The sequence below is a fragment of the Dromiciops gliroides genome, chromosome 1 (assembly GCF_019393635.1).
Source record: "Dromiciops gliroides isolate mDroGli1 chromosome 1, mDroGli1.pri, whole genome shotgun sequence".
NCBI classification, from domain to species: Eukaryota; Metazoa; Chordata; class Mammalia; order Microbiotheria; family Microbiotheriidae; genus Dromiciops; species Dromiciops gliroides.
The window spans coordinates 285,588,753-285,616,581 of record NC_057861.1 but is presented as its reverse complement, the minus strand read 5'-3'; the positions used below and the strand labels follow the sequence as shown (position 1 = coordinate 285,616,581).

Below are 27,829 nucleotides of genomic sequence, written 5' to 3'. Positions count from 1 at the left end.
TGTGCCCTAATACATGGTCAGTTTTTGAAAATGTGCCATGTACTGCTGAAAAAAAGGTATATTCCTTTCTATCCCCATTCAGTTTTCTCCAGACATCTATCATGTCTAACTTTTCTAGTATTCTATTCACCTCTTTCACTTCTTTCTTATTTATTTTGTGGCTAAATTTATCTAATTCTCAGAGGGGAAGATTCAGATCCCCCACTAGTACAGTATTACTGTCTATTTCCTCTTGTAACTCATTTAGCTTCTCCTCTAAGAATTTGGATGCTATACCACTTGGCACATACATGTTTAATATTGATATTGCTTCATTATTTATAGTACCTTTTAGCAAGATGTAGTTTCCTTCCTTATCTCTTTTTTAATGTATCAGGAGCCCTGTGGGTTTAATGTCTTTCCTCCATCTTGGCTCCGCCCCCCCCCTTATCTCTTTTAATGAGATCTATTTTTTCCTTTGCTTTGTCTGAGATAAGGATTGCTACCCCTGCTTTTTTGACTTTAGCTGAAGCATAATATATTTTGCTCCAGCCTTTTACCGTTACCCTGTGTGTATCTCTCTGCTTCAAATGTGTTTCTTGTAAACAGCATATTGTAGGATTCTTGTTTTTAATCCACTCTGCAATTCACTTCTGTTTTATGGGAGAGTTCATCCCATTCACATTCACAGTTAAAATTATTAACTGTTTATTTCCCTCCATCTTCTTTTCCCCTTTGGACTCTTTTTTCCCCTTCTTTCCCCCTATTCCACTTGACCATTGTTTTGCTTCTGACCACTGCCTCCCTCAATCTGCCCTCCCTTTTATCAGCTGCCCTTCTTTTTCTTGCCCATTTTTCCCCCACTTATGCCCTCCCTTCTATCAATACCACCCTGTTCTCCCTTTCCCTTTTGTTTCCTTAAAAAGTAAGCTAAGTTTCTTTATACAAATGGGAGTGTATTTTATTCCCTCTCTGAACCAAGTCTGATGAGAGTAAGGTTGCAACAATGCCTACCCCTCCCTTCTTTCCCTCTGTTGTAATGGGTTCTTTTTGTGCCTCTTCCTATGATATAATTAACCCCATTCCACTTCTCCCTTCCTCTCCTCCCCCTGGTCTTCTTTTATTCTACCCCTTAAGTTTCTTTATATCATCACGTCAAAGTTGATTTAATAACTATACTTTTACAGAGATACAGATCTCAGAAGTTAAAAGTGTTATCCTCCCTCATATGGACTCAAGCAGTTTAACATCATTGAACAACCCTTTTCTCCCCCTTGTTTACCTCTTTATATTTCTCTAGAGTCTTGTATTTGGAGATCAAATTTTCTGTTCAGTTCTAGTCTTTTTCTCACGAAGCCTTGGAAATCCCCTAGTTCACTGAATGTCCATGTTTTCCTCTGAAAGAGAATGATCAGTTTTGCTGGGTAGCTGATTATGGGTTGTAATCCAAGCTCCTTTGCCTTCATGTTTATCATATTCCAAGCCTTGCGGTCCTTTAATGTTAAAGCTGCCAGGTCTTGTGCAATCCTGACTGTGGTTCCATGGTATTTAAATGGTTTCTTTCTGGCTGCTTGGAGTATTTTCTCCTTCACCTGATAATTCTGGAGTTTGGCTACAATATTCCTTGAAGTGTTCCTTTTGGGTCCTCTTTCAGAAGGTGTTCGGTAGATTCTTTCAATGATGATTTTATCCTCTGATTCTACAATTTCAGGGAAGTTCTCCTTAACAGTTTCCTGGAATATGGTATCTAGATTCTTTTCTTGATCATGGCTTTCAGGTAGTCCAATAATTCTCAGATTATATTTCCTGGACCTATTTTCCAGGTCAGTTGTTTTTCCAGTGAGGCATTTCACATTTTCTTCTATTTTTTCAGTCTTTTGATTCTGCTCATCAGATTCTTGTTGTCTCATGGAGTTATCAGCTTCCATCTGCTCAATTTTAATTTTTAAGGCCTTATTTTCCACAGTAAGCTTTTGCACTTCTTTTTCTGTTTGGCTAATTTTTTCTCTCATTTGGCCAATTGTATTTTTTAAGGAATTGTTTTCTCAGTCATTTTTTGTGGTTCTTTTTGCAGTGTACCTCTCATTTCTCTCATTTCTTTTTCCATTTTTTCTTCTACCTCTCTTATTTGGGTTTTTTTTTTTTTGGCGGGACAATGGAGGTTAAGTGACTTGCCCAGGGTCACACAGCCAGTAAGTGTCAAGTGTCTGAGACCGGATTTGAACTCAGGTATACCTGAATCCAGGGCCGGTGCTTTATCCACTGCACCACCTAGCTGCCCCCTTATTTGGTTTTTAAAAGCCTTTTTGAGCTCTTCAAAGAAGGCTTTTTGGTCTTGAGACAAGATCATCTTCCCTCTTAAGTCTTCACTTGTGGGTGTCTTGACCAACTCATCTGTGTTTGAGTTTTGGTCTTCCCTTTCACCATAGAAGTTGTCAGTGGTAAGGGTCCTTTTTTCTTTCTTGCTCATGTTGTAGGCTATTTTTAAACTTATCAAGTTGAAGTCTGCTCCTGGGGCACAGGCTTTATGGTTGCAAGTTTCTTACTGCTCTCAGCTGCCCCACTCTCAGCTGTGTTGAGTTGCAACAGTGTTGAGCTGCCCATTGAGCCGACCTATGCTGAGAGAGCTGCTCACTGAGCTGAGCTTTGCTGAGGTGAGCTGCCAGCTGGGACGAGTAGTGCTGCGCCGCCCTCCCCTTTCACCCAGGTGAGACAGACCTTTTCTGAAGTCTTCTAAATTATCTCACATAGCAGGAGTTTGTCTCTCTTTTTGTAGGTTCTGTAGTTCCAGAATCTGTTTAGAGGCTTGATTTAATGTTGTTTTTGAGGGAAATACGGTAAAGTTCCTAGCTTCTCTCTGCCATCTTGGTTTCAGCTCCCTTTTAGAGTTGTCTTTGCTCATTAGAAAGTAAACTTTCGGGGCTACTAGGTGGCACAGTGGATAAAGCACTGGCCCTGGAGTCTGAGTTCAAATCTGGCCTCAGACACTTGACACTTACTAGCTGTATGACCCTGGGCAAGTCACTTAACCCCATTGCCCTGCCAAAAAAAAAAAAAAAAGAAAGAAAGTAAACTCTCATCATGGGCAAGGATTGTCTTGCTTACTTGTATCTGTATCCCCAGAATCTCTGGGTCACAGTTTATGGACATTTCAACCACTTTATTTGCATAATTATACATTGCTTTCCAAAATTATTGTACTAATTCACAGCTTCACTAAACAGTGCCTGGCACATAGTGACACTTAAGCTCTGTCTGCCTGCTTTCAAACATCTACTCATTTCTCACATGGCTGCACTCATTTTGGACTTCTTTGACACTTTTCTGGTTTCATTCACTTGGAATTTCTTTGACTTTTTCTGTCATGCTCCTTGCACAGGTACCATCCCTCCCCTCCCCCATCCCTTTCAGTTTCTTTTCTGTGTTGTCTTACCTCATTAGATTGTAAACTTCTTGTAGGTAGGGAATGTATTTTTTTTTCATATTTATATCCACAGTACTTAGTGCCATGCCTAACATGATAGGCACTTAATGAATGTTTATTGGCTGTTTACTATTTGCTTTTTTGAAAGTTATTAGACCACCAGATGGGGAATATAATTGGACATATTATTTCTTCTGTCTGGAATGTCAGATTTCTGCTTGTGAAAATACTTCCCCTCCTCCAAGGTTCAGCTCAAATTCCAGCTCATTCATAAAGCTGTCCTAGGCCATAAGTAATCTCTCCATCCTCTGTATTTCCACAGGACTTTGTCCATAGGAGATAATTGGCTCCTTTTATTTAGAATTTGCTAAGACTATAAACATTTGTAGTTACATGATGATAATAACAAGGCTTATTTCTTAAAATAAGCTTTTATGGTATATTGATTAGGTACTATTTAGAGAAAGTCTATAATAGCTTAATTTTGGAAGCAGTGAGAATCTTTCATATTTTAATAAGTGTCTTGGGGAGCTGAGGGCTAAGAGAATATTAATAGGATCATTATACAAGTGAGGTTTTTTTTACATGTGTCTGCTTAGTCTTATTTTTTGAGAATAATGTAATGGTACCAAAATAAGAGGTGCGTACAAAAAGCCCATGTTCAGAAAATCTGTAAATGATTAGGATTGCAGCTGGAATTTAGGTTGAGAAAGTGTTACTAAGTGGCCAGTATCATTCAAGTTTAGTAAAAAGAGGTTACTATTTATGCCAAAATTAATTAATCCCAAAATTAGAAAAGGAAGTCAAATAAGTGCTAAAAATGCTGAGGTCCTGGGAGAAGGTTCTGTTCAACTGTGGAAAAAGATTTGCTGTTGAGACAATTTGAATGCAAGGTGAAATAATTCATGGCACCTTTGGATTCCTCATTCCTTTGTATTTTTGGAGCCACAAAGTAGGGCAACATTTGCTGAACATTTTTTTTAGATCTCTTAGACAAGAGTAAGTAAGAGTTTGAGGCAAAGTCTGGTCAGAGCCCAGAATTTAGAAAACATGACAGAAATCCAGGTGTTGAAGGGCACAGTTTTCTTCTTTCATTAGCAATAGCCCATTTTGGTGTTTGTTTTCCTTTTCACATTTGGTAGTCTTATTCTTTTGAATTCTTCTTGGACAAATCTTTTCCTAAATAAAATGCAATTTTTTTTACTTTTTGAGAACTCAAAATTATTGTGAATGATGCTCTTTTTGTGTGTGTGTGTGAGGCAATTGGGGTTAAGTGACTTGCCCAGGGTCACACAGCTAGTAAGTGTCAAGTGACTGAGGTCAGATTTGAACTCAGGCCCTCCTGACTCCAGGGTCAGTGCTCTGTCCACTGCACCACCTAGGTGCCCTGTGAATGATTCTTTTTAAAGTACTACACATTTAAAATGTAAAAGGGAATAATAGAAACTTTAAATATGTAGGTCTTAAATTTTTTTCTTAAAAGCATAGTTAAAAATTGTACAGGTATTTTGAACATCAATAGACCATATACATTATCCCTTTCCTTATTGTGATTTCTTTTCATTAATGGCATTTATTTCATAAAGTAATATTTATGGAAAAATATGGGTTTTTCAAGTGAGACTTTGTTCTACTTCCTACTATTCACTTGGAAGCATTTTGTATAGTTAAAAAAAGAACATTCCCATATCTAAACCTTTCCTCCCTGCCCATACAAATTTTACCTGTCCTTCAAGGTTCAACTCCAACATGATGCTTCCTGATGAATGTAGTCTATATAGCCTCTCCATTCTCTGAACACCTGCTATTCTCAAAGCCACTACCACACAGTTTAGCACTTAGTTGTATCCATACTATCCTATCTCCATTGTCAAATTCCAGTCTATTGGAGAGCCATTTATTTTCTTCTTTGTTGAATGTGCTGCATCCTAATTTATTTTTTCCACTTAATAGAATTTTGTTTTTCCCAATTACATGTAAAGGTAGTTTTAAACAATGATTTAAAAAAAAATTTTAATTAATAAAGTATTTTATTTTTTTCCCGTTACATGTAAAGATAGTTCTCAACTTTTGTTTATACAAGCTTTACAATTTCAGATTTTTCTTCCTCCCTCCCCTCCCTTCCCCCTCCCCTAGACAGCAGGTAATCTGATATAGTAAACAATGATTTTTATAAGATTTTGAGTTCAAACTTTTCTCCATCCTTTCCCTTCCTCCTCCCCAAGACAGCAAACAATCTGATATAGGTTATACAATCATGTTAAACATATTTCCACATTAGTCATGTTATAAAAGAAAAATCAGAACAAAAGGGAAAACTCACAAGAAAGAAAAAACAAATCAAAATTAAAATAGTATGTCTTGATCTTCATTCAGATTCCATAGTTCTTTCTCTGGAAGTGGAGAGCATTTTCAATCCTGAGTGTTTTGGAATTGTCTTGTATCATTGTATTGCTGAGAAGAGTTAAGTCTATCATAGTTGATCATCACACAGTGTTGCTGTTACTCTGTATAATGTTGGAAAGCAATTTCTTATACTTCTTTTGAATATGTCTTATGACTAGTATAGTGCTAGGCATATTGTAAGGTAGCAGAAGCAGCAGTAGCAATAGTAGTAGCAACAGTAGTAGTAGTACTAGTAACAACTCACATTTATATAACTCTTAAAGATCTGAAATGGATTTTTACATACATTTTCTCGATTGTTCTTTTCTTTTCTTTTTTTTTTTTTGTGGTTTGAAATCTTTATCTTTGAAAGGGAGGGAAATATCCAGATCAATGAGCTTACAAACTCCTCTTGAACATTGGAGTTACATATCTATGAATATTTTTAAGGCTTAACAGTTTAAAGGGTGCTTTCTTCACAGCAGCCATGGTAGGTAATGATAACACTATCATTTTTTTATTGAATAGAATTTTATTTTCCAAAATATATGTAAAAACAAATTTTAACATCAATTTTTTAAAACTTTGTGCTCCAACTTCTCTTCTTCCCTCCATTCCCACCCCCTACCCACAAGAACTCAAGCAATTCAAAATAAATTATACATGGGGCAGCTAGATGATGCAGTGGAAGGAGCACCGGCCCTTGAGTCAGGAGTACCTGAGTTCAAATCTGGCCTCAGACACTTGACACTTACCAGCTGTGTGATCACCTAACCCCAATTGCCTCACTAAAAAAAAAAAAATAAAAAAAAATAAAAAAATAAATTATACATGAGTAATCATGGAAAACATTCCCACATTAGCTAGGGTGTGAGAGAAAATAGTCAAAAAACCCCAAAACTTCAGATTAAGGAATTGTCAAAGATGAAAAAAAATAAAAATAAAAAAATGTGTTTCCATCTGTTTTCAGTTACTATCAGTTCTTTCTGTGTAGATGGGTTGCAATTTTCATAAGTCCTTCAGGGTTATATTGGATCATTGCCTTGCTGAAAGTAACCACTTGCTTCCCAGCAGATCATTTTACACTATTGCTATTATTTTGTATACAGTACATTTCACTCTGCTTCAGTTCATGTAAGTCTTTCCAGGTTTTTCTGATAGTATCCTGTTCATCATAACCTGTATATAGTATCTTAAACTTGACAGAGAATTTTCTTCATAATAGCCCAGCAAAGTAGGTACCATATGTTTTGCCATTATAATCAATCATCATAACTATTTCCCTCCATCCTATTCCCTTCCCATGATATTTACTCTATTTTCTATCTTATTTTAACCTATTCCTCCTCAAAAGTCTTTTACTTCTGACTGTTCCCTCCCCTACTCTGCACTCCCTTTTTTCACCCTTTCTTCCTTATCCTCTTCCCCTCCTACTCTCCTGTAGGGTGAAATAGATTACTCCTCCCAATTGGGTGTGAATGTTATTCTCTCCATGAGCACACTCTGATGAGATGAAGGTCTTTGAGCTAATTCTGTGTTCTAAATTTTTATTCCTCCCTCCTCAAACCACCCTATGAAATCAAGTAATTCAATATGTAATACTTGTGCAGTAATGCAAAACATCTTCACCTTCCTCGAAAGTGTTTTGCTTTTTATTGCTCTCTCCCCAAATCTGCCCTTCTTCCCTCCTTCCCCTCTCCCTCCGCCCCTTTATCTCCCTCCACTCCCTCAGGGTAAAAATATATTACTATACCTACTGGAGTATGTATGTTAGTCCTTCTGAGATAGTTCTTATGAGTTTGAAGTATTATCTTCCCATGTAGGAATGTAAACAGTTTGATTTTTTAATATCCCTCATGAAGTCTTTTTCCTGTTTACCTTTTTATGCTTCTTCAGGGTCTTGTATTTGAAAGTCAAATTTTCAAGGTCAGGTCTTTTCATTACAAATGTCTGAAAGTCCTCTTTTTTATTGAAATCCCATTTTTTCCTTTGAAAGATTAAGATTAGTTTTGCTGGGTACGTGACTTTTGGCTGTAGTCCCAGTTCCTTTGCCCTCTGGAATATTATATTCCATGCCCTCAGGTCCTTTAATGTAGAAGCTGCTAGATCTTTCTTTATCCTTATTGGAGATCCACAGTATTTGAATTCCTTTTTTTTAGCTGCTTGCAATATTTTCTCTTTGACCTGAGAGAGCTGGAATTTGGCTATAATATTCCTGAAGGTTTTCCTTTTGGGATCTCTTTCAGGAGGTGATCAGTGGATTCTTTCAATTTCTATTTTAGCTTCTGCTTCTAGAATATCAGGGCAATTTTCCCTCACAATCTCCTGGAGGATGGTGTCTAAGCTCTTGTTTTGGTCATGGTTTTTAGGTAGTCCAATGATTTTCAAATTATCTCTCCTGGATTTATTTTCCAGGTCAGCAGTTTTTCCAAGGAGATATTTCACATTGCCCTCTATTTTTTCATTCAGTTGGATTTGCTTTACTGTGTCTTGGTTTCTCATAAGGTCACTTGCTTCCATTTGTTCAATCCTAATTCCTAGGCAATTATTTTCATCATACAGTTTTTTAATCTCTTTTTCCATTTGGCTTTTCAAACTGTTGACTTTTTTCACACGACTCTGCTGCGTCGCTCTCATTTCTCTTTCCATTCTTTCCTCTCTCTCTCTACATCTTCCTTCTATCTCTCCTACTTTCTCTTCAGAGTCCCTTTTGAGAGCTTCCATGGATTGATACCAGTTCATATTTTTCTTGGAAACTTTGGATGTTGGAGCTTTGACCCTGTTATTGTCTTCTTCTTCTGAGGGTGTATTATGGTCTACCTTTCCCCCAAAGAAGTTTTCAATGGTCTTCTGCTTTCTCTGCCTACTCATCTTGGCTTACTATTTCTTGACTTTTAACTCTTTCTTAAAGTGTAGCACTCCAGGACACACTGTTCAAGCTACAGTATGGCCCAGGGGGTGATTGGGCTTCTTCTCAACCTGCCTGGCCTGTGAGTAACCACAGCCGCTTTTTCTTTGACCTGGAAACAGAAGTGCGATTGAACTCTGATTCTCTATGGTCGGCAGCTTGGCGTGCCTGTGCCCCTTTCCCACTGGGTCACCACCACTCAATTCAGCCCACTGGTTCAGACCCAGGGTGCTTTGCTCCAACTCCAGCAGAGACTGCCTCCACTTCACCCCGGTCTACCACTGAACACCCTCACTAGTCTGTGATCAGAGCCTCAGAAGCTGCTGGTGCTGAAGACTCAGACAGGTGCTGGAAGCACTGTCCCTGGCTGGGTCCAGACTGCATGCTGAGCTTTTTAGCTTGATCAGTAGGTGATCAGAATTGCCCTCTTTTTGCTGAGAAATAGTCTCACTCTGTTCTTATGTGCATTAGGCTGCTCTGGTGTTTTTTGTTTGTTTGTTTTTTGTTTTTACCACATTATTTGGGCATAAGTGGATGGGTTTATCTGGAGCTTATGGGAGTCACAGCCTCTCCTCTGCCATCTTCGTTCCACCCCCTAGCCTTAGAACCATCTCAATTGTTCTTTACAATAATCTAGTAATATATGTCCTAATTATTGTCTTTATTTAAAATATATTTTATAATGATTTTTCCTGGATCACATAGTAAATGTGGGATTTGAACTCAGATCTTTGTGACCTCCCAAGTCTAGCATGCTGTCCATTACATTATACTGCCTGTCTATGAAATAGTTAATGCTTTTTGATTGATCTCATCAAAATTTTACCTTTACCTTGTAACTTACCATATTTATTTCCATTTATGCATCACATAATAAATGCTCCATGGGAGATAGTGAGATGTAGAGAAAATAGCTCAGGATTTGGAATCAGGGGGCATGATTTAAAATGTCATGTCTTCTACTTGCTCACTATATACTATGTAACCTTGCATGAGTGACTTCACTCTCTGGGCCCCAGTTTTGTTACCTTTAAAATGAGATGGTTGGACTAGGAAACAAACCTCTAAGGTGCCTTCTGTTTGTAAATCTGTGAGTCTGATTTTTAGAGATTTTTTTTTAAAAGCAATATATTAATGCAACATATTTTTCTATTTGAAGATTAGGTCAGTGCCTTCCTTCAGAGGTAGATGGAGATGCAAGTGCCACTTCAGGGTCTGGGACTTTTTGAAAAGCTCTATTTTTGCAGAACAAGACTGGAATGTGATATTTGGCATTGCCACATTTCAACTCTCTAAAACAATAGCAACAACAACAACCAAACCAAACCAAAATCAACCTAGTAAGAAATGGAATTCTGTTACAGGAACAATAGTGACCCACAGATTGGTTCTTGTGCTCAATTTTTTTTTTAAGTAACATTTTATTTTTCTTTCCAATTACATGTAAAAACAATTTTTACATTATTTTTTCAAATTTTGAGTTCCAAAATTGTCTCTCTTTCTCTCTCCCTTCCCTGCTTCATTGACAAGGCAAGCAATTTGACATAGGTTATACATGTGTAGTCATGTAAAACATGTTTCCATGTAAGTCATGCTGTGAAAGAAAACACAGACCAAAAAAATCTCTAAGAAAAATAAAGAAAAAGTATCTTCAATCTTCATTCCTGTGCTTATTTTAGTAAAATGACTTCGAGGGGGCAGCTAGGTGGCGCAGTGGATAGAGCACCGGCCCTGGATTCAGGAGATACCTGAGTTCAAATCCGGCCTCAGACACTTAACACTTGCTAGCTGTGTGACCCTGGGCAAGTCACTTAACCCCAAATGCCTCACACACACAAAAAAATGACTTCAAGACTTTTGTTATTGCTCTTCCCTCTTCCTGTCCTCTTTTGATAAAGAGATTATTTCCCTATTGCAGGTTATCCTTGCAGGGTAAAGGGAAGAACAGGGAGAGACTAGGAAAAGAAGCCTCACCACTGAGAAAGAAGGGAGCTGGAGGTATTTGCTTCTACAGAAAGACACTTTTTATGTAACTGTTCAGTATTAGAAAGAAATAGGGTTAACCCAAAGAAAATAGAACACAAATCTGGTAGCAACCCAAGGAATATGTGAATCTGACATTCAATGGCAAAGAAAAGAAACAGTCAAATGTGTGCTTGGGGAAGAGGGAGGGGCTAAATTCTAACAACAATAATCCAACCAATACTGTTTTAACTTGCATGCTAGTTATGCCTCTGATTTTTTTACAAAAAGGTGGCAGTAAGAAGTATATTTCTTACATGAATAAATACATATAAATAGTTTTAGAACAAATTTCTATTATTTTATATTTAATAATATGCAGACTTTTGCAAGGTGGTTCAAATTACTGCTTTTTGTTATTAAATAAGAGTATTTGTCTATAAGCCTATCCACTGTAGACTCAATGAAAGTGTCTGTGGGGCAACTCAACTGGGGGAAGGGAACATTTATTAAGTGGCTACTATGTGCCAGGCACTGTGCTAAAGCTCATTTACAAATATCTCATTTATAGCAGCAGTAGACAAGATAAACAAGGATGACATACTCCTTATCTGATTTCCACATGGTTTCAATCTTCTTCTTGTCTCTTTATTTTGAAGACTTTTTACTCCACATAGTTTGGAGATTGTTAGTGTCTGGTATGGAAACATCTATGAAAAGCATTATTCTTAAATTTTTATGTTTCACTGTTATATCTTGGCAGTTATAGGCAGCAGCTCTGTCTGTAATGGTACTCTAATTATATAGCATGGTTAATTTGCTGAATTCTCAAACCTGTTTTGGGGTTTGTATTTGTGGTATTTTTAGTTTATAGACTAATGAATTTCTGGTGTATAATTCTAGTTACCTGATTGTGTCTTTAGAAGTATCTAATAGATTTAAAATTTTTGCAACTTTGTAACCTTTTGCACGGTGTAACCTTTATTATTCAGTAAATTTGGGATTTTTCAGGATACTGTTTCTATGATTCCTAGTGGCAGTGTGCTGATTCTGAGTCATTTTTATAAACCTTCTAAACAAATCTGCATGGCTTACTTATTGGTTCATTGCTTCTTAGATGGCATATTCTTGATTGAATTTTTATAGTTGTTACCCATATAGTTCCTTTTAATTTCACTTTTGGATCTTAACTGTTTTATGTGTTCCATCTGGAGATAAACACTTTTGGTTACATTTGATAGATCCAGTGGTGTATCCTATTTTTATGGCCTTTAATATTTCCTTGTGAATCAAGGAGTGTTTCTTCACAAAGTATTTAAAAAATAATATTTTATTTCCCCCATTACATGTAAAGATAAAAAAATCTTTTGAGTTCCAAATTTTTTCTCTCCCGCCCTTTTTGCATCTCACATGCTCTCTTATCTCTTGTTTGGTCATAAATTCTGTTCATCCATTCATTTAATTTGACCTCTGGATTCAAACTCAGAGTCTTCAGTTTCTATTATTGTCTTTTTCTTTTTTTGGTGAGGCAGTTGGGGTTAAGTGACTTGCCCAGGGTCACACAGCTAGTAAGTGTTAAGTGTCTGAGGCCGGATTTGAACTCAGATCCTTCTGAATCCAGGGCCTGTGCTTTATTCACTGCGCCACCTAGCTGCCCCTCTATTATTACCTTACTGGAAGATAGCATATTTAATTTATTGATATTTTTGATTTGGTAGTACATTTTAAGTTAATACTAGTTTTACATGTGAATATGTTAGTATTCTCACTATGCTTAGGTTTACTTTATATTTAGGTTCATGACAAAGTCATGAATGTGGAACTGAGTAAAAGATTTTTTGGGACTCAGTGTAAGTTTAGTAAATGTTTGTACAATTGTATATAGATTTCTTGCATGATACAAGCTGTGATTTTTTTTGTATAAAGTAAGTAAATACAATTGTTCTATATTTGGAGAAGACACTGATGTCCTAATGTTTTGGTGATAAATATATGATCCTTTTTGTTAAGATAGTATCAGATTTTTATCAGACAGGAAACTGCTAAAGTGCATTGTTAGTAATTTGTACATCACTACAAAGTGTTTGAGCCACCAATTATGCAATTTCTCTGGCCTCTTCACTCTCAATAATATTATTATTTTGTAGAAAAAGTAGAATTTCATTCACCTAAAACTGTCCCTTTATTCATTATATTAGTGATATGCAAGCTTTCTGTTTCATATTTAATCCAATTTGAGTTTTTATTGCATTGGGCTACTTGTGACCATAGAAATATTCTATATTCTTCTTAATTTCTTTAAAAGCCTTTATAGTATAATTTTTGATTGATGTTGCTTTCCCGTTTTCTTGATGTTTATAGTCTTAATCCTCTGATTTTCACTTTTAATTGTTAATTAAGGGCATCAAGAATTTCTGGGCATACTTTCATTTTCTGGATTCCAATTACTTCTATTTTGTTGCCTTTAATTAGATGATGCAATGCTTCACTTTTCTATGTACTGGTAAGATATTGATATGGTTTTCCACTGTCTTTTTGGAGGTTTTCAATAATTTCCTCAAACCATTTTTTTCATGGTGGTAGTTGATGTCTGTCCTTAGGGATATTTCTAGATAGCTCTATCTTTCTTTCTATAGTCTTTGTCATCATAATGGCCGTAGCATATACTGTTATGTGCAGTTTCTGAAATGTTTTTATATTTGTTGTCACATCATAGGATAATGTGTTCATTCATGACGGTTATAACATATGCCAGTTTTTTCTAGTTACTGTTTTGATATAATTGGTTTTTTTAGATGAATTTGTGCTGTCAAACTGAAAAAAAGCTTGTTGAAACTCCATTCTAGGTATGTGTATCTTCCCTTCAGAATAATTTGAGGCATTGGCACATTTTGCCACTCATTTTGTCATTGCGTAACACTTTTGAAGCTTCTGTTGAATATAGAATTTTTTCCCAGTCCCTTAAGGTTCTTTAATCTTTCTTTCTTCATGTTTAAGTACTACCTGTGTTTTCATCCTTATTTCTTCTAATTCCAGTTTGGAAATAGGAATAGGCAGCTAGATAGCACAGTGGATAGAGCATTAGGCCTGGAGTCAGGTCCGAGGCAAATCACTTACTCTCTGTTTGCCTCAGTTTCCTCAGATGTATAGGGATAATAATAGCATCTACCTCCCAGGGTTGTTGTGTGGATCAAATGAGATAATAATTGTTAAGTGCTTAGCATAGTGCCTAGCACATAATAAGCTGTAAATGTTAGTTATATATAATGATTCTTACAATTTCTGAGCACTGATCTGCAGTATATATTGTTATGTCACTTGAAGCTGAATCTAACTAAAAAAAAGAGCACTTTTAGTGTATTCAGCACCATTTTAAATGAAGTACTGCCATAAGATTGAATAGTGGTATTTCTAATTGTTTCTTCCTTCTGGTACCACAACACAGAGTAGTTTTATTCTCTCAGCTGTTCCCCAGGCCAAGCTAATCATCATGTTGGTTTGGAGTAGAGCTAACTCAAAACCCTCTGGCCCCCTGTCTAGACCATAAATTCCCAGTAGCAGTTTAATCACACTGGTCAGGGTGCTAATGCAATCAGTGGCATTGTCAGAGCCGGCTCTGGGTCTTGTCAGGTTTTCCCATCCACTGTAGTGGTCTCAGAGTACATAAAGTCCTTTCTGTAAATTGCCTTGGCTCGTGCATATGTAGGTTGCCATTCTCCCCTTTCCACCAATTATGGGTTAGACTTTGAGAGTTTTATTGTTGCCTTTTATTATTACCATTTATATTATAAGATGTTAATATTTAATTTTTAATTACAAAATCAGATATAGGTATTATAGAGTAATAATATAGAAATGGAGAGAACCACAGCTATCATCTTGTCAAAATGCTTCATTTTATAGATGAGGAAACTAAGACCAAGAGAAATGAAGTAACTTGCCAAATGTCAACCTGCTAGACAGTGACAAATCCAGGGTTATGCAGTCAGTCAACAAACATTTACTAAGTGTTTTCTATATGCTAAGAACTATGCTGATAAGGGTTAGAGATACAAGTAAAGGCAAAAATAATATTCTTGTACTCAAAGATTTCACATTCTAATTGAGGTGACAACATGTAAATGAATACGCACTAGGAGGTATACACAGAACAATGGAAGGTAATCTTAGAAGGAATGCACAAACATTGTGGGTGGGTTGAGGGGCACAAGGAAAGTTAGAATTTGAACTGAGTCTGCAAGAAAGCTAGAGAAGCTAAAAGGCCTCTGATAAAATGGAGTAGAGCATTCAAGGCATGAGGAACTGCTAATGCATGAAGCTGGGATATAGAGTATGGGGAGTGAAAGGGGGAGAAAATGTTAAAAGAAGGGAAAGGTAGGAATGATCCTGGAATGAATAGGAAGCTACTGGAGCTCACTGAGAGGTAGGAGCAGGAGTCAGGTTTGACATGGCCAGACCTACTTTTTAGATAAATCACTAAAAGGAATAATGAAAAAGAGGAAACATCATGAAAACAAAACTCTTTGAAATCTTCAAAGAAAACAGGTATGGCATCTTAAGAATGCTGTTTTGGTAGGGGAAAAATTAAAGAAAAAAAATCAAATCTTTCGAAATTAGCCAGTTTAAAAAAAGGAAGTTAAATTAAGTGAGCCATATTATACCATAGTTATTAGCAATTAGCTAAAAATGTTATTAGAGAAACATTTTTTTTCCCATCAACTGACTATCTAGGGAAAATACAAAACTCAGCTGAGGATCTGGGGGAAAACACAAAAGTATCTAAAATTACTATTCATTCTAGAGGTTAGTACAAAAAAAATAAGTACTTCCTATAGGAGTGAATGACATCACAAATATATAGTCAATTGACAGATATATCTAAGACCAAAAGGCACAATCCAATAGACCTGTGGACAAAAGATATAAACAAACAGTTCTCAAAAGAACATTTGCAAACTATTAAAAACCATATGAAGGAAAGTTCTAAATCCCTAATAATATGAGAAACACAAATCAAAACAACTATGGGGTTTTACCTCACACACACAAATTAACAAACATGACAAAATATGGGAATAGTCAATGTTATGGAAAGACAGACTCACCAAAGCCCTATTGGTGGAGCTTTGAGGCACTTACTTTCATTTTTTTAAACTACTTCATAGCATGAATAGCAATTTGGGATAATTTTGTGTTTCCCCCAGATACTCAGTTGATGAATAAAAATGTTTCTCTAATAACATTTTTAGCTAGTAATTGCAGTGTACTCTGGCTTACTTTAGTTTGAATGTTACATTTCCTTTTTTTTATCAGCTAAATTCCATAGACAAAGTTTCTTTACTTCATTCCTACTGAAACAGCATTCTTGGGATGCCATATCTATTTGATTTGAATGTTGGAAAGAATTTAATCTTTCATGATGCTCCATATTTTTTATATTCCATTTGATGACTGTTAAACTTATAGTTAAAAGGTTTTCAGCTTTGTTTCAAAATTGGACATAATTTTGCAAATGGAACCAATCCTTTCCCTAATTGTTATGGCTTGAAGGCAAACAAAGCAGAGAAAAGAAGAACAACAAAATCTACCCAAACACTTTTAAGTCATATTAAAACCATCATTTTCCTTCTCTCACTGTAAACATTAAAGGAGTCCCCAAGAAATAGGTTTGTGAACATCTCTAATGTAGTTGAAGTTGTAGCTTGCTTTCTGCCGTATATAGAAGTATCTTTGTCTCATTGTTGAATAGTCAAGACAGCACTAGGTCTGAAGGCTAGGGATCTGGGTGCAATTCTTCAACATAACATGATCAGTGCTGCCTTTTTTCTTCTGAGCAATTAATTCCTCTGATGAAGTCTAACCCTTAATTATCTCCTGTTCCCTGTCTTTTTCTTTCTTTTTATAGCCCACAGCCTCATTTTTTTAAGAGAGGAAGAGAAAAAAAAATCAAGAAAAGTGAGCAAGACATTTAAAAATATAACCATTATATGTAGTGTTGCACACATATGAAACCCTCCACCCATGACCCCTTGACCTCTGCAATGAATGTGTGGAAGTGTCTTTTCATATCTGTGCTTTGGGTCCAAGCTTGTTCTTTGTAATTTTCCAGTGATCATTTTCAGTCATTTTGTGGCGGTGTTTCTTTACATTTGCATTATTGTAGTCATTGTATATTGTGTTTTCCTGACTCCTTCTACTTCACTTTGAATCAATTTATGGAAGTCTTTCCATGCTTCTTTGTATTTATGCTCATAATTTCTTACAGCACAGTAATATTGCATTACATGCATGTGTAATAATTTGTTCAGCCATGTCTCAATCAATGGAAATTGATCTGTGTCCACTTCTTTACCACCTGAAAAAGTGTTTCAATATGTAGCATTTAAGAGGTAGCTAGGTGGTACTGTGTGTAGAGTGTTGTATTTGGAGGCAGAAAAACTTGAATGAGTTCAAATATTGCCTCATATGCTTTACAAGATGTGTGACCAGGAGAAGTCACTTAATCCCTCTGAAATTTAGTTTCCTCATCTGTAAAATGGGGATAATAATAGCAGTTTTTTTTTTATTATTGACCTCTTTGAGGAATATAGCTAGCATTGGGTTCAAGAATATGGACATATTAGTTACTTTATTTGCATAATCACCTTCCAGAATGGTTGCACAAATTCACAGCTTCATCAATAATATGTCTGTCTTTCCATAGTCCCTCCAACACTAATGACATATTTTATCATCTTTGTAAAACTGTGGGCATGAAGTGAAACTTTGTAGTTGTTTTGATTTGTGTTTTTCTTATTATTAGGGATTTAGAGCATTTCTGCATGGTTTTTAATAGTTTGAAATTGTTCTTTTGAGAACTGTTTGTTTATATCCTTTGTCTTTTTGTACATTGGATTATGGATTTTTGTCACATATTTGTTAGTTTTTTTATATTTCTTGGATATAATTTTTCCCAGATATATTCGAAATAGCAGTTTTCTCAGTCAACTACTTCCATTTTTATCATAACTACTGCATTGTTTCTGTAAATTATTTTCAGTTTCATGTAATAAAAGTCATCTGTTTTGTTATTTGCATTTGCTTCTGTCCTTTAAGAATTCAGTTCCTATCCATAGCTATGAAGGTTATATGATCTCTTCTTTTGATTTTTATGGTGTGATCTTTAATATTCAATTCAATCTGTGTATCTATTTTGAAGTTATTGTAGAATATTGTATAAGATATTGTTTTTCCCCAAACTATTTTCCAAGTTTCCCAGCACTCCTTATCAAATAAGGAATTAGCTTCTTCTTCCTCTTTTTTCTTGATTTTCTTTTTGTGCTTGTTCTTCCCCTTCTCTTCCTCCTACTTCCCTTCCTCTTGCTTCCTCTTCTCCTTCCTTTTCCTCCTCTTCATTTCTTTTGTATTTAGCAAGTTCCATCAATCTATTTTTTAAAACAATAAAAAATAATTTTGACTATTGTTTCTTTATAATATAGTTTGAAGTCTAGGGATGCTATCTTTCCTTCATTTTTATATTTTTACATTATTTTCAGTGATATTCTGCATTTTTTCTTGCTCTATATGAACCTTAGTAATTAAAAAAAAATCTAGCTGTGTAAAATATCCCTTTTTGTATTTCAGTTGGCATAGGATTAAATCTGTAAATTACCTTTGATAGTATTATTGTTTTTCTTATTAGTGTGACCTGGCTATGAGCAACTGAATGCAGCCATGAACCCAAACTATAGCTATTTAAATTTTTCTTTTTTTATGGATCATTTTTAATAGAATCTATTTAAGTTTTAACTGTGTTTTGGAAGATTAATTCCCAAATATTTTATACAGTTTAAAAACTTATTTTGCATGGGATTTCTGTTTCTATTATTGTCTCTTGGATTTTATTATTATATGGAAATACTGATGGTATTTATGGGTTTATTGTATCCTACCCCTTTGCTGAAGATATAGATTATTTCAGTTAGTTACTTTAATGATTCCTTAGGAACATATGGCAGCTAGATGGCTTGGCAGCTAAGTGGTGCAGTGGATAGAGTGTTGAGCCTGGAGTCAGGAAGACTTCTCTTCATGAGTTCAAATCTGATCTCAGACACTTAACTGGCTTTGTGACCCTGGGTAAGTCACTTAACCCTATTTGCCTCAGTTTCCTAATCTGTAAAATGAGATGGAGAAGGAAATGGCAAATCTCTTCCAAGAAAACCCCAAATGAGGTCATGCAGAGTTGGGTATGACTGAAAAATGACTTAACAACAACAAAGAAGTACATAAAATATTAATGTCTGGAAAGATATCAGTTTCATTCCAGGTTAAGAGACTTAGTTTTGAGAGTCTTTTCACTGTGGAAGTATGTAATGGAACAGATCTGAGTTCTAATTCAGCTCTACATTAACCAGATGATTCCTCTTGAGCAAGTCATTTAACTTTTCTCAGTTTTCTCAACTATAAAATGAAAGGGTTATAATAGATCAGGGGTTCTCAAGCTTTTTGTGTGTGTGATGGACCTTTTGGACAGTTTTTTTAAAACTCTGTGATCCCTTTCTCAGAATAGTATTTTTAAGTACATAAAATGAAATTCAACGGGTTGAAAAGGAAACCAATTATGTAGTAATATAATTATTATGGAACGCTTCACGAATTTGCGTGTCATCCTTGTGCAGGGGCCATGCTAATCTTCTCTGTATCCTTCCAATTTTAGTATATGTGCTGCCGAAGCGAGCACGTAATATAATTATTAAAGTGTTTCAAAAAGAAGCTCTTTTACCTCAGATTTAGAATCCTTGGTAGATGATCTCAAAAATATCTTTTGGCTTTAAAATTCTACAATTATATGAGATAAAGAGGAGGGAAACTTGTGGTTCTTTCGTGATTTCATTTTTTTTTCCATTTTCTTTTTAAAGTGAGGCAATTGGGGTTAAGTGATTTGCCCAGGGTCACACAGCTAGTAAGTGTTAAGTGTCTGAGGTCAGATTTGAACTCAGGTACTCCTGAATCCAGGACCAGTGCTCTATTCACTTGGGCCACCTAGCTGCCCCGATTTCATTTTTTAAAAAATCTTATTTAATGTCTAAATTTTCTAGCAAATCAAACATCATTTTAGTTTTACATTAATTTTAGCTTCATATAGTTATTTCCTGAAATTATTAGTTATTGAAGCTAAAGATATGACTTAGGTGTTCATAAAGCAGGCCACTGTTTTCTTGTGTTGTTTCTGTAATGTGAATGTTTTTTGTTTTTTTGGTGTTGTTTTTTGGTGAGGCAGTTGGGGTTAAGTGACTTGCCCAAGGTCACACAGCTAGTAAGTGTTAAATGTCTGAGGCTGGATTTGAACTCAGGTACTCTTGACTCCAGGGCCAGTGCTCTATCCACTGCGCCACCTAGCTGCCCCATGTAATGTGAATGTTTTAAATAAAGAGTACTCTTGTATGGTGATAAAAATTCAGAGAAACATGTGAAATAAATGTTATTACATAGAAAAAGGGTTTCTGCTATCTTGTTTCCTTTAATGTTATCATGTCAAATGGGAAAATTATAAATATTTCCAGGTAAAATTGGCATAAACATTAGATTAAAACTATTACCATATTACATCTCAGTCCTTATCAGGCCCTGCCTCTGCTCCTCTTGTGGATCCCACCACTCCCTTCCTTAAACCCTGGTGGTAGTCCTTGTAGAAACCATCTGTGTTTCAACAAGCAGCCTTTTGTATCCCTTGATAGTTGATTCCATTCAGTCAGGCATGCCAGAGAAACTCAATAAAGAAGTTCTTTTTTTTTTTTTTTAAGTGAGTAAACCATGGAATCCTGACTGTATTTAGGTTTGGGGAGACATTGTGTGGGAAATTCTAAGACCAACAGGCAGTAGATACATCCCTAATCAAAGGTCAATGAAGTTAATGGTATATGAAAACCAAATCAGGTAGACTGAAATTTTTCAGAAAACATCATTTTAAATGGTTGAAAATGAAGAATATGTTAAAAAATGTTTAAGCAGGTAGATACAATTCTTTTTAGTTTTAGATGATCTAACACAGGGCTCCTTAAATTTTTTCTACTTGTGATCCCTTTTTTCCTGAGAAATTTTTACACGACTCCGGGTATATAGGTATATAAAATAGGTGTACATAACCTTTTATTGATGCCAATTTTTGTGACTCCCACATTCAGTTATGTGACCCTACATGGGGTCATGACCCATAGTTTAAGAAGCTTTCATCTAATAGATAATTGTATTATCATTTGATTATAATGGCCCATGTTTTAAGTTAAGTTAAATTTTTCCATGAATACTGTATAAGACAACTTTCTTGAGCTACTTTTCTCTAATTGTATTTACATAACATTTTCTAAGGAAAGAAATTTACAAACTCAGAATAATAAAAGAAAAACAACTAAATTTGTTAACTTAATATTTAGGTTGAAAACCATCTCCCCTTATTATCTTGAGGGTAGAATTGTTGTACTTGACCTGTTCATTATTCATTCGTTTTACCTGTCTGGTATACGTCCTTTTTCCAGTCATATGTGTCTTATCCTGCTGTCTTTTGTGCAGCTGCTGTGAAAGGTTTCATTTGGTATATCCTACAGAATGTTTACAGCCATGTATCTTTCTAGTTCTCTTTGGGTCAGCTGCAGTTTTGATCCTTTTATGATCATGGTGTTCTAGGGATTTGAGGCCATGTAGCAATATCTTTAGGAGAATATTAATTTATACAAGACTTTTGCCATGTTGAATTCCCAAGGAGAATCGAAGATTCTGTTCATTTTGATAATTGTGATTCCTTTCTTATGTTTAGCTAATTGTCCATCTGTGGGGCTTGTCCAAAATATGTGTGTATGTGGGCAAAAACACTTATGTATACACACAAGGGATGTCTTAAAAGTTTTAGTGTATTTTAAGCTATTAAAATAGGGTTTTTAAACCTATTTTAGGAATCTTTAAAAACGTTAAATTAAAAAAACCCTTTAAATAAAAAAAACCCTAATCATCCTGTATTTTCTTTACTTGTTCCTTCTCCCCATTGGGAAAAAAACCCAAATCTTGTAATAAGTGTGCATAGTCAAGCAAAATAAATTTACCCATGCAATTTAAAGTGTTAAGTAAATTTTTTGGGAACACTGAGAGTCTGACTTGTCTAGTTTTACAAAGTCGGTATATCATAGATGACTATTGAGCCTAGGTCTTCCTGGCTCTGAGCACAATTCTCTGTTCATTGTACCTTACTGCTTGATATATGTGTTTGTGTGTGTATACACATATAGATTTATTTAATGGGTTCTTGACACATAATAACCTATGTAATAGGTAGTTTCCTTCCACTTTGTTTTTCTATTGTGGGAATAGTCTCTTTCAAACTATTACTGATTTCACTGAGGAGGCTTTATAGTAATATGGGCCTCAGTTCATTTAGTACAATGTCAGTTCATTTCATTTCAATGAATATATCTTTTTTTTTTAAGTGAGGCAATTGGGGTTAAGTGACTTGCCCAGGGTCACACAGCTAGTGTTAAGTGTCTGAGGCCGGATTTGAACTCAGATCCTTCTGAATCCAGGACCGGTGCTCTATCCACTGTGCCACCTAGCTGCCCCTCAGTGAATATATCTTAAGCATCTTCTAAGTGTGGGGCACTATGCTAGGTATTGAGGCTATGAAAACAAAAAATATTAACAGTATTTGCCTCAAGGAACTTATATGCTACCATGGGGAAACAATGTGTTATTATTATTGTTATTACTAATAATAACTAATATTTATACAGTACCTTCAGGTTTGTAAAGCAATTTCTAACTAATATTTCATTTGTTCCTCACAATAACATTGTGAAGAGGGAGGTATTGTTATTTCCATTTTCTACATAAGGATTTGGGTCTGGGAGAGGCTAATATGTCCAATTTCACAGATAGTATGTATTGGAGGAGGGATTTGAATTTAGGTTTTCCTGACTCCAAGTTCACTAAGTCACATTGCCTCCAATTAAGTACAAAATATATTCAGTGTATTTTTAGGGCATGGTAGAACCCTCTCAACTGGAGAAATCAGAAGAGGTTTGTTGAAAAATGTGGCCCTTGAGCCATTTGAAGACATGTGGTCTCCAAAAGGAAGAAGAGGGAAGGAAGAACATTCTCGACAGGCTATACTAAGGCCCAGAGAGAGGAGTAGAATTCACATGTCCAGGGAATGTAAAATAGTCCAGTTTGACTAGAACATTGAGTGTGTGAGGGGAGGAAATATGGAATTAGTTGTTTTGTGACTATTTGTTGAACTTCACAGTCAATCAACAAGCATTTATTAAGCACCTGCCATCTGCTAGGCAATAGAGATTTTCTTTCTCTCTTTCTCTCTCTCTCTCTCTCTCTCTCTCTCTCTCTTTTTTTGGTGAGGCAATTGGGGTTAAGTGACTTGCCCAGGGTCACACAGCTAGTAAGTGTCAAGTATCTGAGGCTGGATTTGAACTCAGGTCCTCCTGAATCCAGGGCGGTTGCTCTATCTACTGTACCACCTAGCTGCCCCGGCAGTAGAGATTTAAAAACAAAAGTGAAACAGCTCCTGCTTGGAAGGGGTTCATGTTTTACCTGGGGAAACAATACATACGTATATAACACACATACACAAATGCACATACTCAAAGTAATTTTGGTGAGGGAGATAATGAAAGCTGAGGGTTGGAATGAAGAAAGACCTTATAGAGAAGGGGACATTTGAGCTGAACTTTAAAAGAAACTATGAATGCAGCAAGATGGAAGATGAGGAAATGAATTCTAGGGGCACCTATTACAGAACCTGAAGAGAGATCTCCATAGGTGTACTGGAGCCAGAATGTGAAGGGCTTTAAATGCCAAACAGAAAAGTTTGTACTTGATCTTAGAGTCAATAGGGAGCTATTGGAAATTTTTAAAAACATGGATTTTTACTGGCATCTTTTTAAAAAAAAATTTGCCTTATATCTTTTACATTCTTTTCCCTTCCCAGAGAATATCCTTTATTATAAAGACTTTATAATAAAGATTTTAAATAAAGAATTTAAAAAGGAATGTGAAAAAATCAGGAAAACCATCAAAATACCAAAAAAATTTGTTAAAACAATATTCCACACTTATAGATCCCCCACCCACAGACCATCAAAGGTCCCTTCTCTGGGGTTAAGCTTAATCTTTATCATTTCCCAAATACAGTTTTGATGCTTTTATAGCCTTTTTCCTCCAGTTACATTGTTGTACTCATTGTGTGAATACTGTTTCCCTCGCTTGACATATTTCACTTGGCATCAGGTCATATAAATCTAGCCTACAATGTGAGCCTAAGCACATTGTAGATGCTTAATAGTCAATCATTGTCAAATGTTTGTAAAAATACCTTCTATGTGCCAGGAACTGTGTTAGGTATTGAGGATACAAAGAGTGAAATGATAGAACTTAGAAAAGAGTGAAAAACCTGAGGAAAAATCATAATGAATTTACATTCTAATGGGAGGGACAAGTACATATAAAAACGTCCAGCTTAAATATAAAGTTAAATACAAATATATGCAAAGTAATCAAATAAAGCTAGTTTGTAAAGGAGAGCAGCAACAGTTTTGAGGAATAGGAAAGGCTTCATACAGAAGATCATACCTGAGCTGCATCATAAAGGGGGAGCAGAACTCTATGAGGTGAAATTGAGGAGGCAGTACACATTGTAGGCATGGCCTGTGCAAGGACATGGAAATGGAGATAGTTATCCTGAGTGAGGAACAGAGAGAGAAGGCCAATTTGACTGTATCACAGAGTCTGGGAGGGGGAGTTATGTCCAGTGAAGTTGGAAAGATAACTTGAGGAGGCCAGGTTGTATAGGGCTTAACGGCTAGACAGAGTTTACATTTTAATCTAGAAGTGATAGAAGCAATTGGAATTGAGTAGGGGAATCACATGAACAGATCTGTGCTGAAGGAAAATTACTTTAACCACTTTATGTAGGATGGATTGGAGTGGGGGGAAGAGAGAGACTTGAGGCAGGAGACCAGTTAAGAGACTGCTATGATAATCTAGGTGAAAAGTGATGGAGGCTGAACTAAAGTGACAGCTCAGTAATTGGAGAGAAAGGGTCAGATGTGAGAGTTGTCATGAAGGTAGAAATGGCAAGATTTGGCAATTGATTTTTTAATCGAAATGTATTGTCTTTATTGCCTTAAGTTGGTAGAAAACTTATTTTTTGTCTGAGAATTTGAATAATATAAAAATTAGAAAATGACTGTCTTGTATACAGAAAGGCTGAGCCATTATTGATAAAAGTTCACTGATGAATTCTCCTGTCATCACTGAAAAAAGATGGTGGTTATTTGTTCATATGTAAAGATTCATTCAACAGCAATATTTCTCTAATAATTCTTACTTTAGATAATTTATGTATGAACATGACATAAGCATATTGTAACCTCATCACATAGGAATTTTTTTGCATTGTAATAATAGTTAGCATTTGTGTAGTGCCTGCTATGTGCTAGGCACTGGGTTAAACACTTTACAAATATTATCTCATTTGATCTTCACAACAATCCCAGGGTTATTAATACCCTCATATTATAATTGAGGAAACTGAGGCAGATAGAAGTTAAGTGACTTGTCCAGGGTCATAAAGCTAATTAGAAAGGTTGGATTTAAACTCAAGTATTTCTGATTCCAGTGTCCAGAGTTCCAGTGCTCTATCCTCTGAACCACAAAGTTATGGCATTCGAGCAGACCTAAAGATCTATCCTTCACAGTTTCCATGAACATCTTTCTGGCATTTGACTTTCATTATGTTTCAGGGCCCCATTGCTCTCTCTAGAAAGTTTCCAGCACCCTCTGTAGTTCTATTTCTGTTTGTTTTTTGGTACTTTCTGAACTCTGCATTGCATAGAAACATTCCCACTAGCTTCATAAATCTATTAATATTGTGAGTGCTTGAGGACTTACTGGAAAGTGTTGTAGTAAAACAGGAGACCTCTGTAGCACTCCCTAGTTATTTCTGTATTTCATTCAGCATTCATAAACCTTGTGGTGCCTTGTTTGGTGTTAAATAGATATATCAAGGAGAAAATTCATGCTTCATTTTCCCATTCAGATACTCTAATTTGACAAATTCATTGTTTGAGAACCCACCTAATATATTTTGCAATGCATATAAAATCAATTGAAAAACAACCACCAACCAATTTCAGAAGAAATGTATAGTCGGAAAGGGCTTTACTGGTATCCTTTATCTCATTTTGTTAAAAAGTTCTCAATTTCTTATGCCTTAAGAAACTGTGGTTGATATTTTTTAATTATACAGAGATAGCTTTGTGTTCTGTTGGTCAATTATACTAGGAATCTTCATATATCAATACAATATAATAGGGATTCATTCCTATTTGAAGAAGTAAGTGCCCCTTGATCAAAGAACCTGAGAATGAAAATAATATGCATTAAATAGAGTGGGTCAAGGTCCTTGTGACTACAGCCAAGAAAAAGCCTGGGAAGAATTTGAAGAATGAGCTCACAGGAAACTAAAACTAGGAAAAGCAGTAAACTATGATGAGACCAATATCTTAGATAATAATTATATATGGATTCACAATGCCCAGACATGCTACTCAAGGTCATGAACCTATTCTGCAGGCAAAAGAAAATTTCCAGATATTGGAAAGAGACCTGGAGTGTGGAAAAAAAGATGACAGTAAGAGTAATTAGAAAGGTTATTACAGGATTTTGGAGAAACACCTTAGATGCTATAGAAATCCATCTTCAAGAACAGAAAAGATGAGGGCAAAAGAACCTTTTTTTTTTTGTAGTCAGACAACACAAAAAAGCCTATTCCATAATTCCATAATCATAACAGTGATAGCAAAGAACTCTTAAGTCATGGAATCTAGGTTCAAATCCTGCCCATTATGTTGCCTACCTGTATGATCCTGGGCAAATCATCCATGCTCCCTGGGACTCAGTTTCCTCATCTGTAAAATGATGGGTTGAATTAGATTTTCACTGAGGCCCCTTTCAGCTACATATTTTATAGCTATTGATTTTTGAGAATACCTTTAATATGAATGGTTCCTAAATTTAAGAATTTTTTAAAGCCATTATTAATAAATGTTTGTTGAGTTGAACAATTATCAATTATGTGCAAGGAACTGTATTGGATGATGGAGATATCAAGCCAAAAAATAAAGCAGTTCTTATCTTCAGAGAGCTTACATTCTACTCCAAGTATCCCCCTTGTTCTCAAGTGCAATTAAAGTGGTCAACCACTTTAAAAGAAGGTCAGACAAGGTGCTTAAGGAATATTTGAATACACAAGGATTCCAAAAGATAAGTGAGGAAATGTTTTATATGAATACATAAACCATTGGTTGGCATGTCATTAGAGAAAATTAGTAGTTCGATTTTGTTATGGGCCCAGAGCACCCCAGAAGTTCTCTGGGGCACATCAAGGAACCTTCTTCTTGAGAAACTAAACCAAAGGACAGACACACCTAAACCAGATTGGACTGAGCTAGCTCTGGGACCCCCACCCTTCATTCAAGTCTCCTCCACCCCTGGAGAGATAAGTTTGGGTGTGGCTTCTGCCTTGGTGTAGAGATGGCTTGAGAGATGTGTAGCCACCCCTCACCCAACTCCTCCAGCCACCACCAGGGGAGAGGATCCTTTCTCACTAAGGGAACTTTCCACAGTCAGATGGTCACCCCCATCAGTCCTCTATAAAAGTACCTGCCCGTCTCCTGCTCGAGGAGATTGGTATTTCAGAGCCAAGCTCTGTGCCATGCCATCTCCCCATGAGAAGAAGTCCAAGTATTTCTCTCCCTTGGTTTCCCTTCCCTTCCCCAACCCCTAAATAAACTACTATTTTGTTCTAATTGCTTTTATGTGCAAGAGGGTATAATTCTTTAAAGAGGAATTCCTAAGAACCCCAACCCCAATCCCCTACCCTATCCCCCTACCCCATTTTCCCCATGTCAATTTGAAGCATAGTTCATGTAGGTAAGTTGCAAATTGCAAAAGACTAAAGAATCTGTCCTTTAGATCTAAATGACCTAATCAAAGCCACCATGAAATATGCCAGAAATATTTGAGAAAATGACTATATGTAATCTAAGAAATTGGAAACCCAAATGGGAGTAAAGCAAGAGTACATCCCTACCCAATTTTTGTTGAGTAGTCCTTAAGATTTTATCTTGAAA

General features: G+C 35.9%; 1 protein-coding gene and 1 non-coding gene across 2 annotated transcripts in view; one reads left to right on the top strand and one right to left on the bottom strand.

Moving 5' to 3' along the window:
- STAU2 (staufen double-stranded RNA binding protein 2) overlaps window positions 1-27,829 on the top strand; it is a 441,622-nt gene that overhangs the window by 123,021 nt on the left and 290,772 nt on the right.
- Window positions 19,271-19,377, bottom strand: LOC122737479. Its single transcript, XR_006354312.1, has one exon. It is a non-coding gene; the product is annotated as a U6 spliceosomal RNA (small nuclear RNA).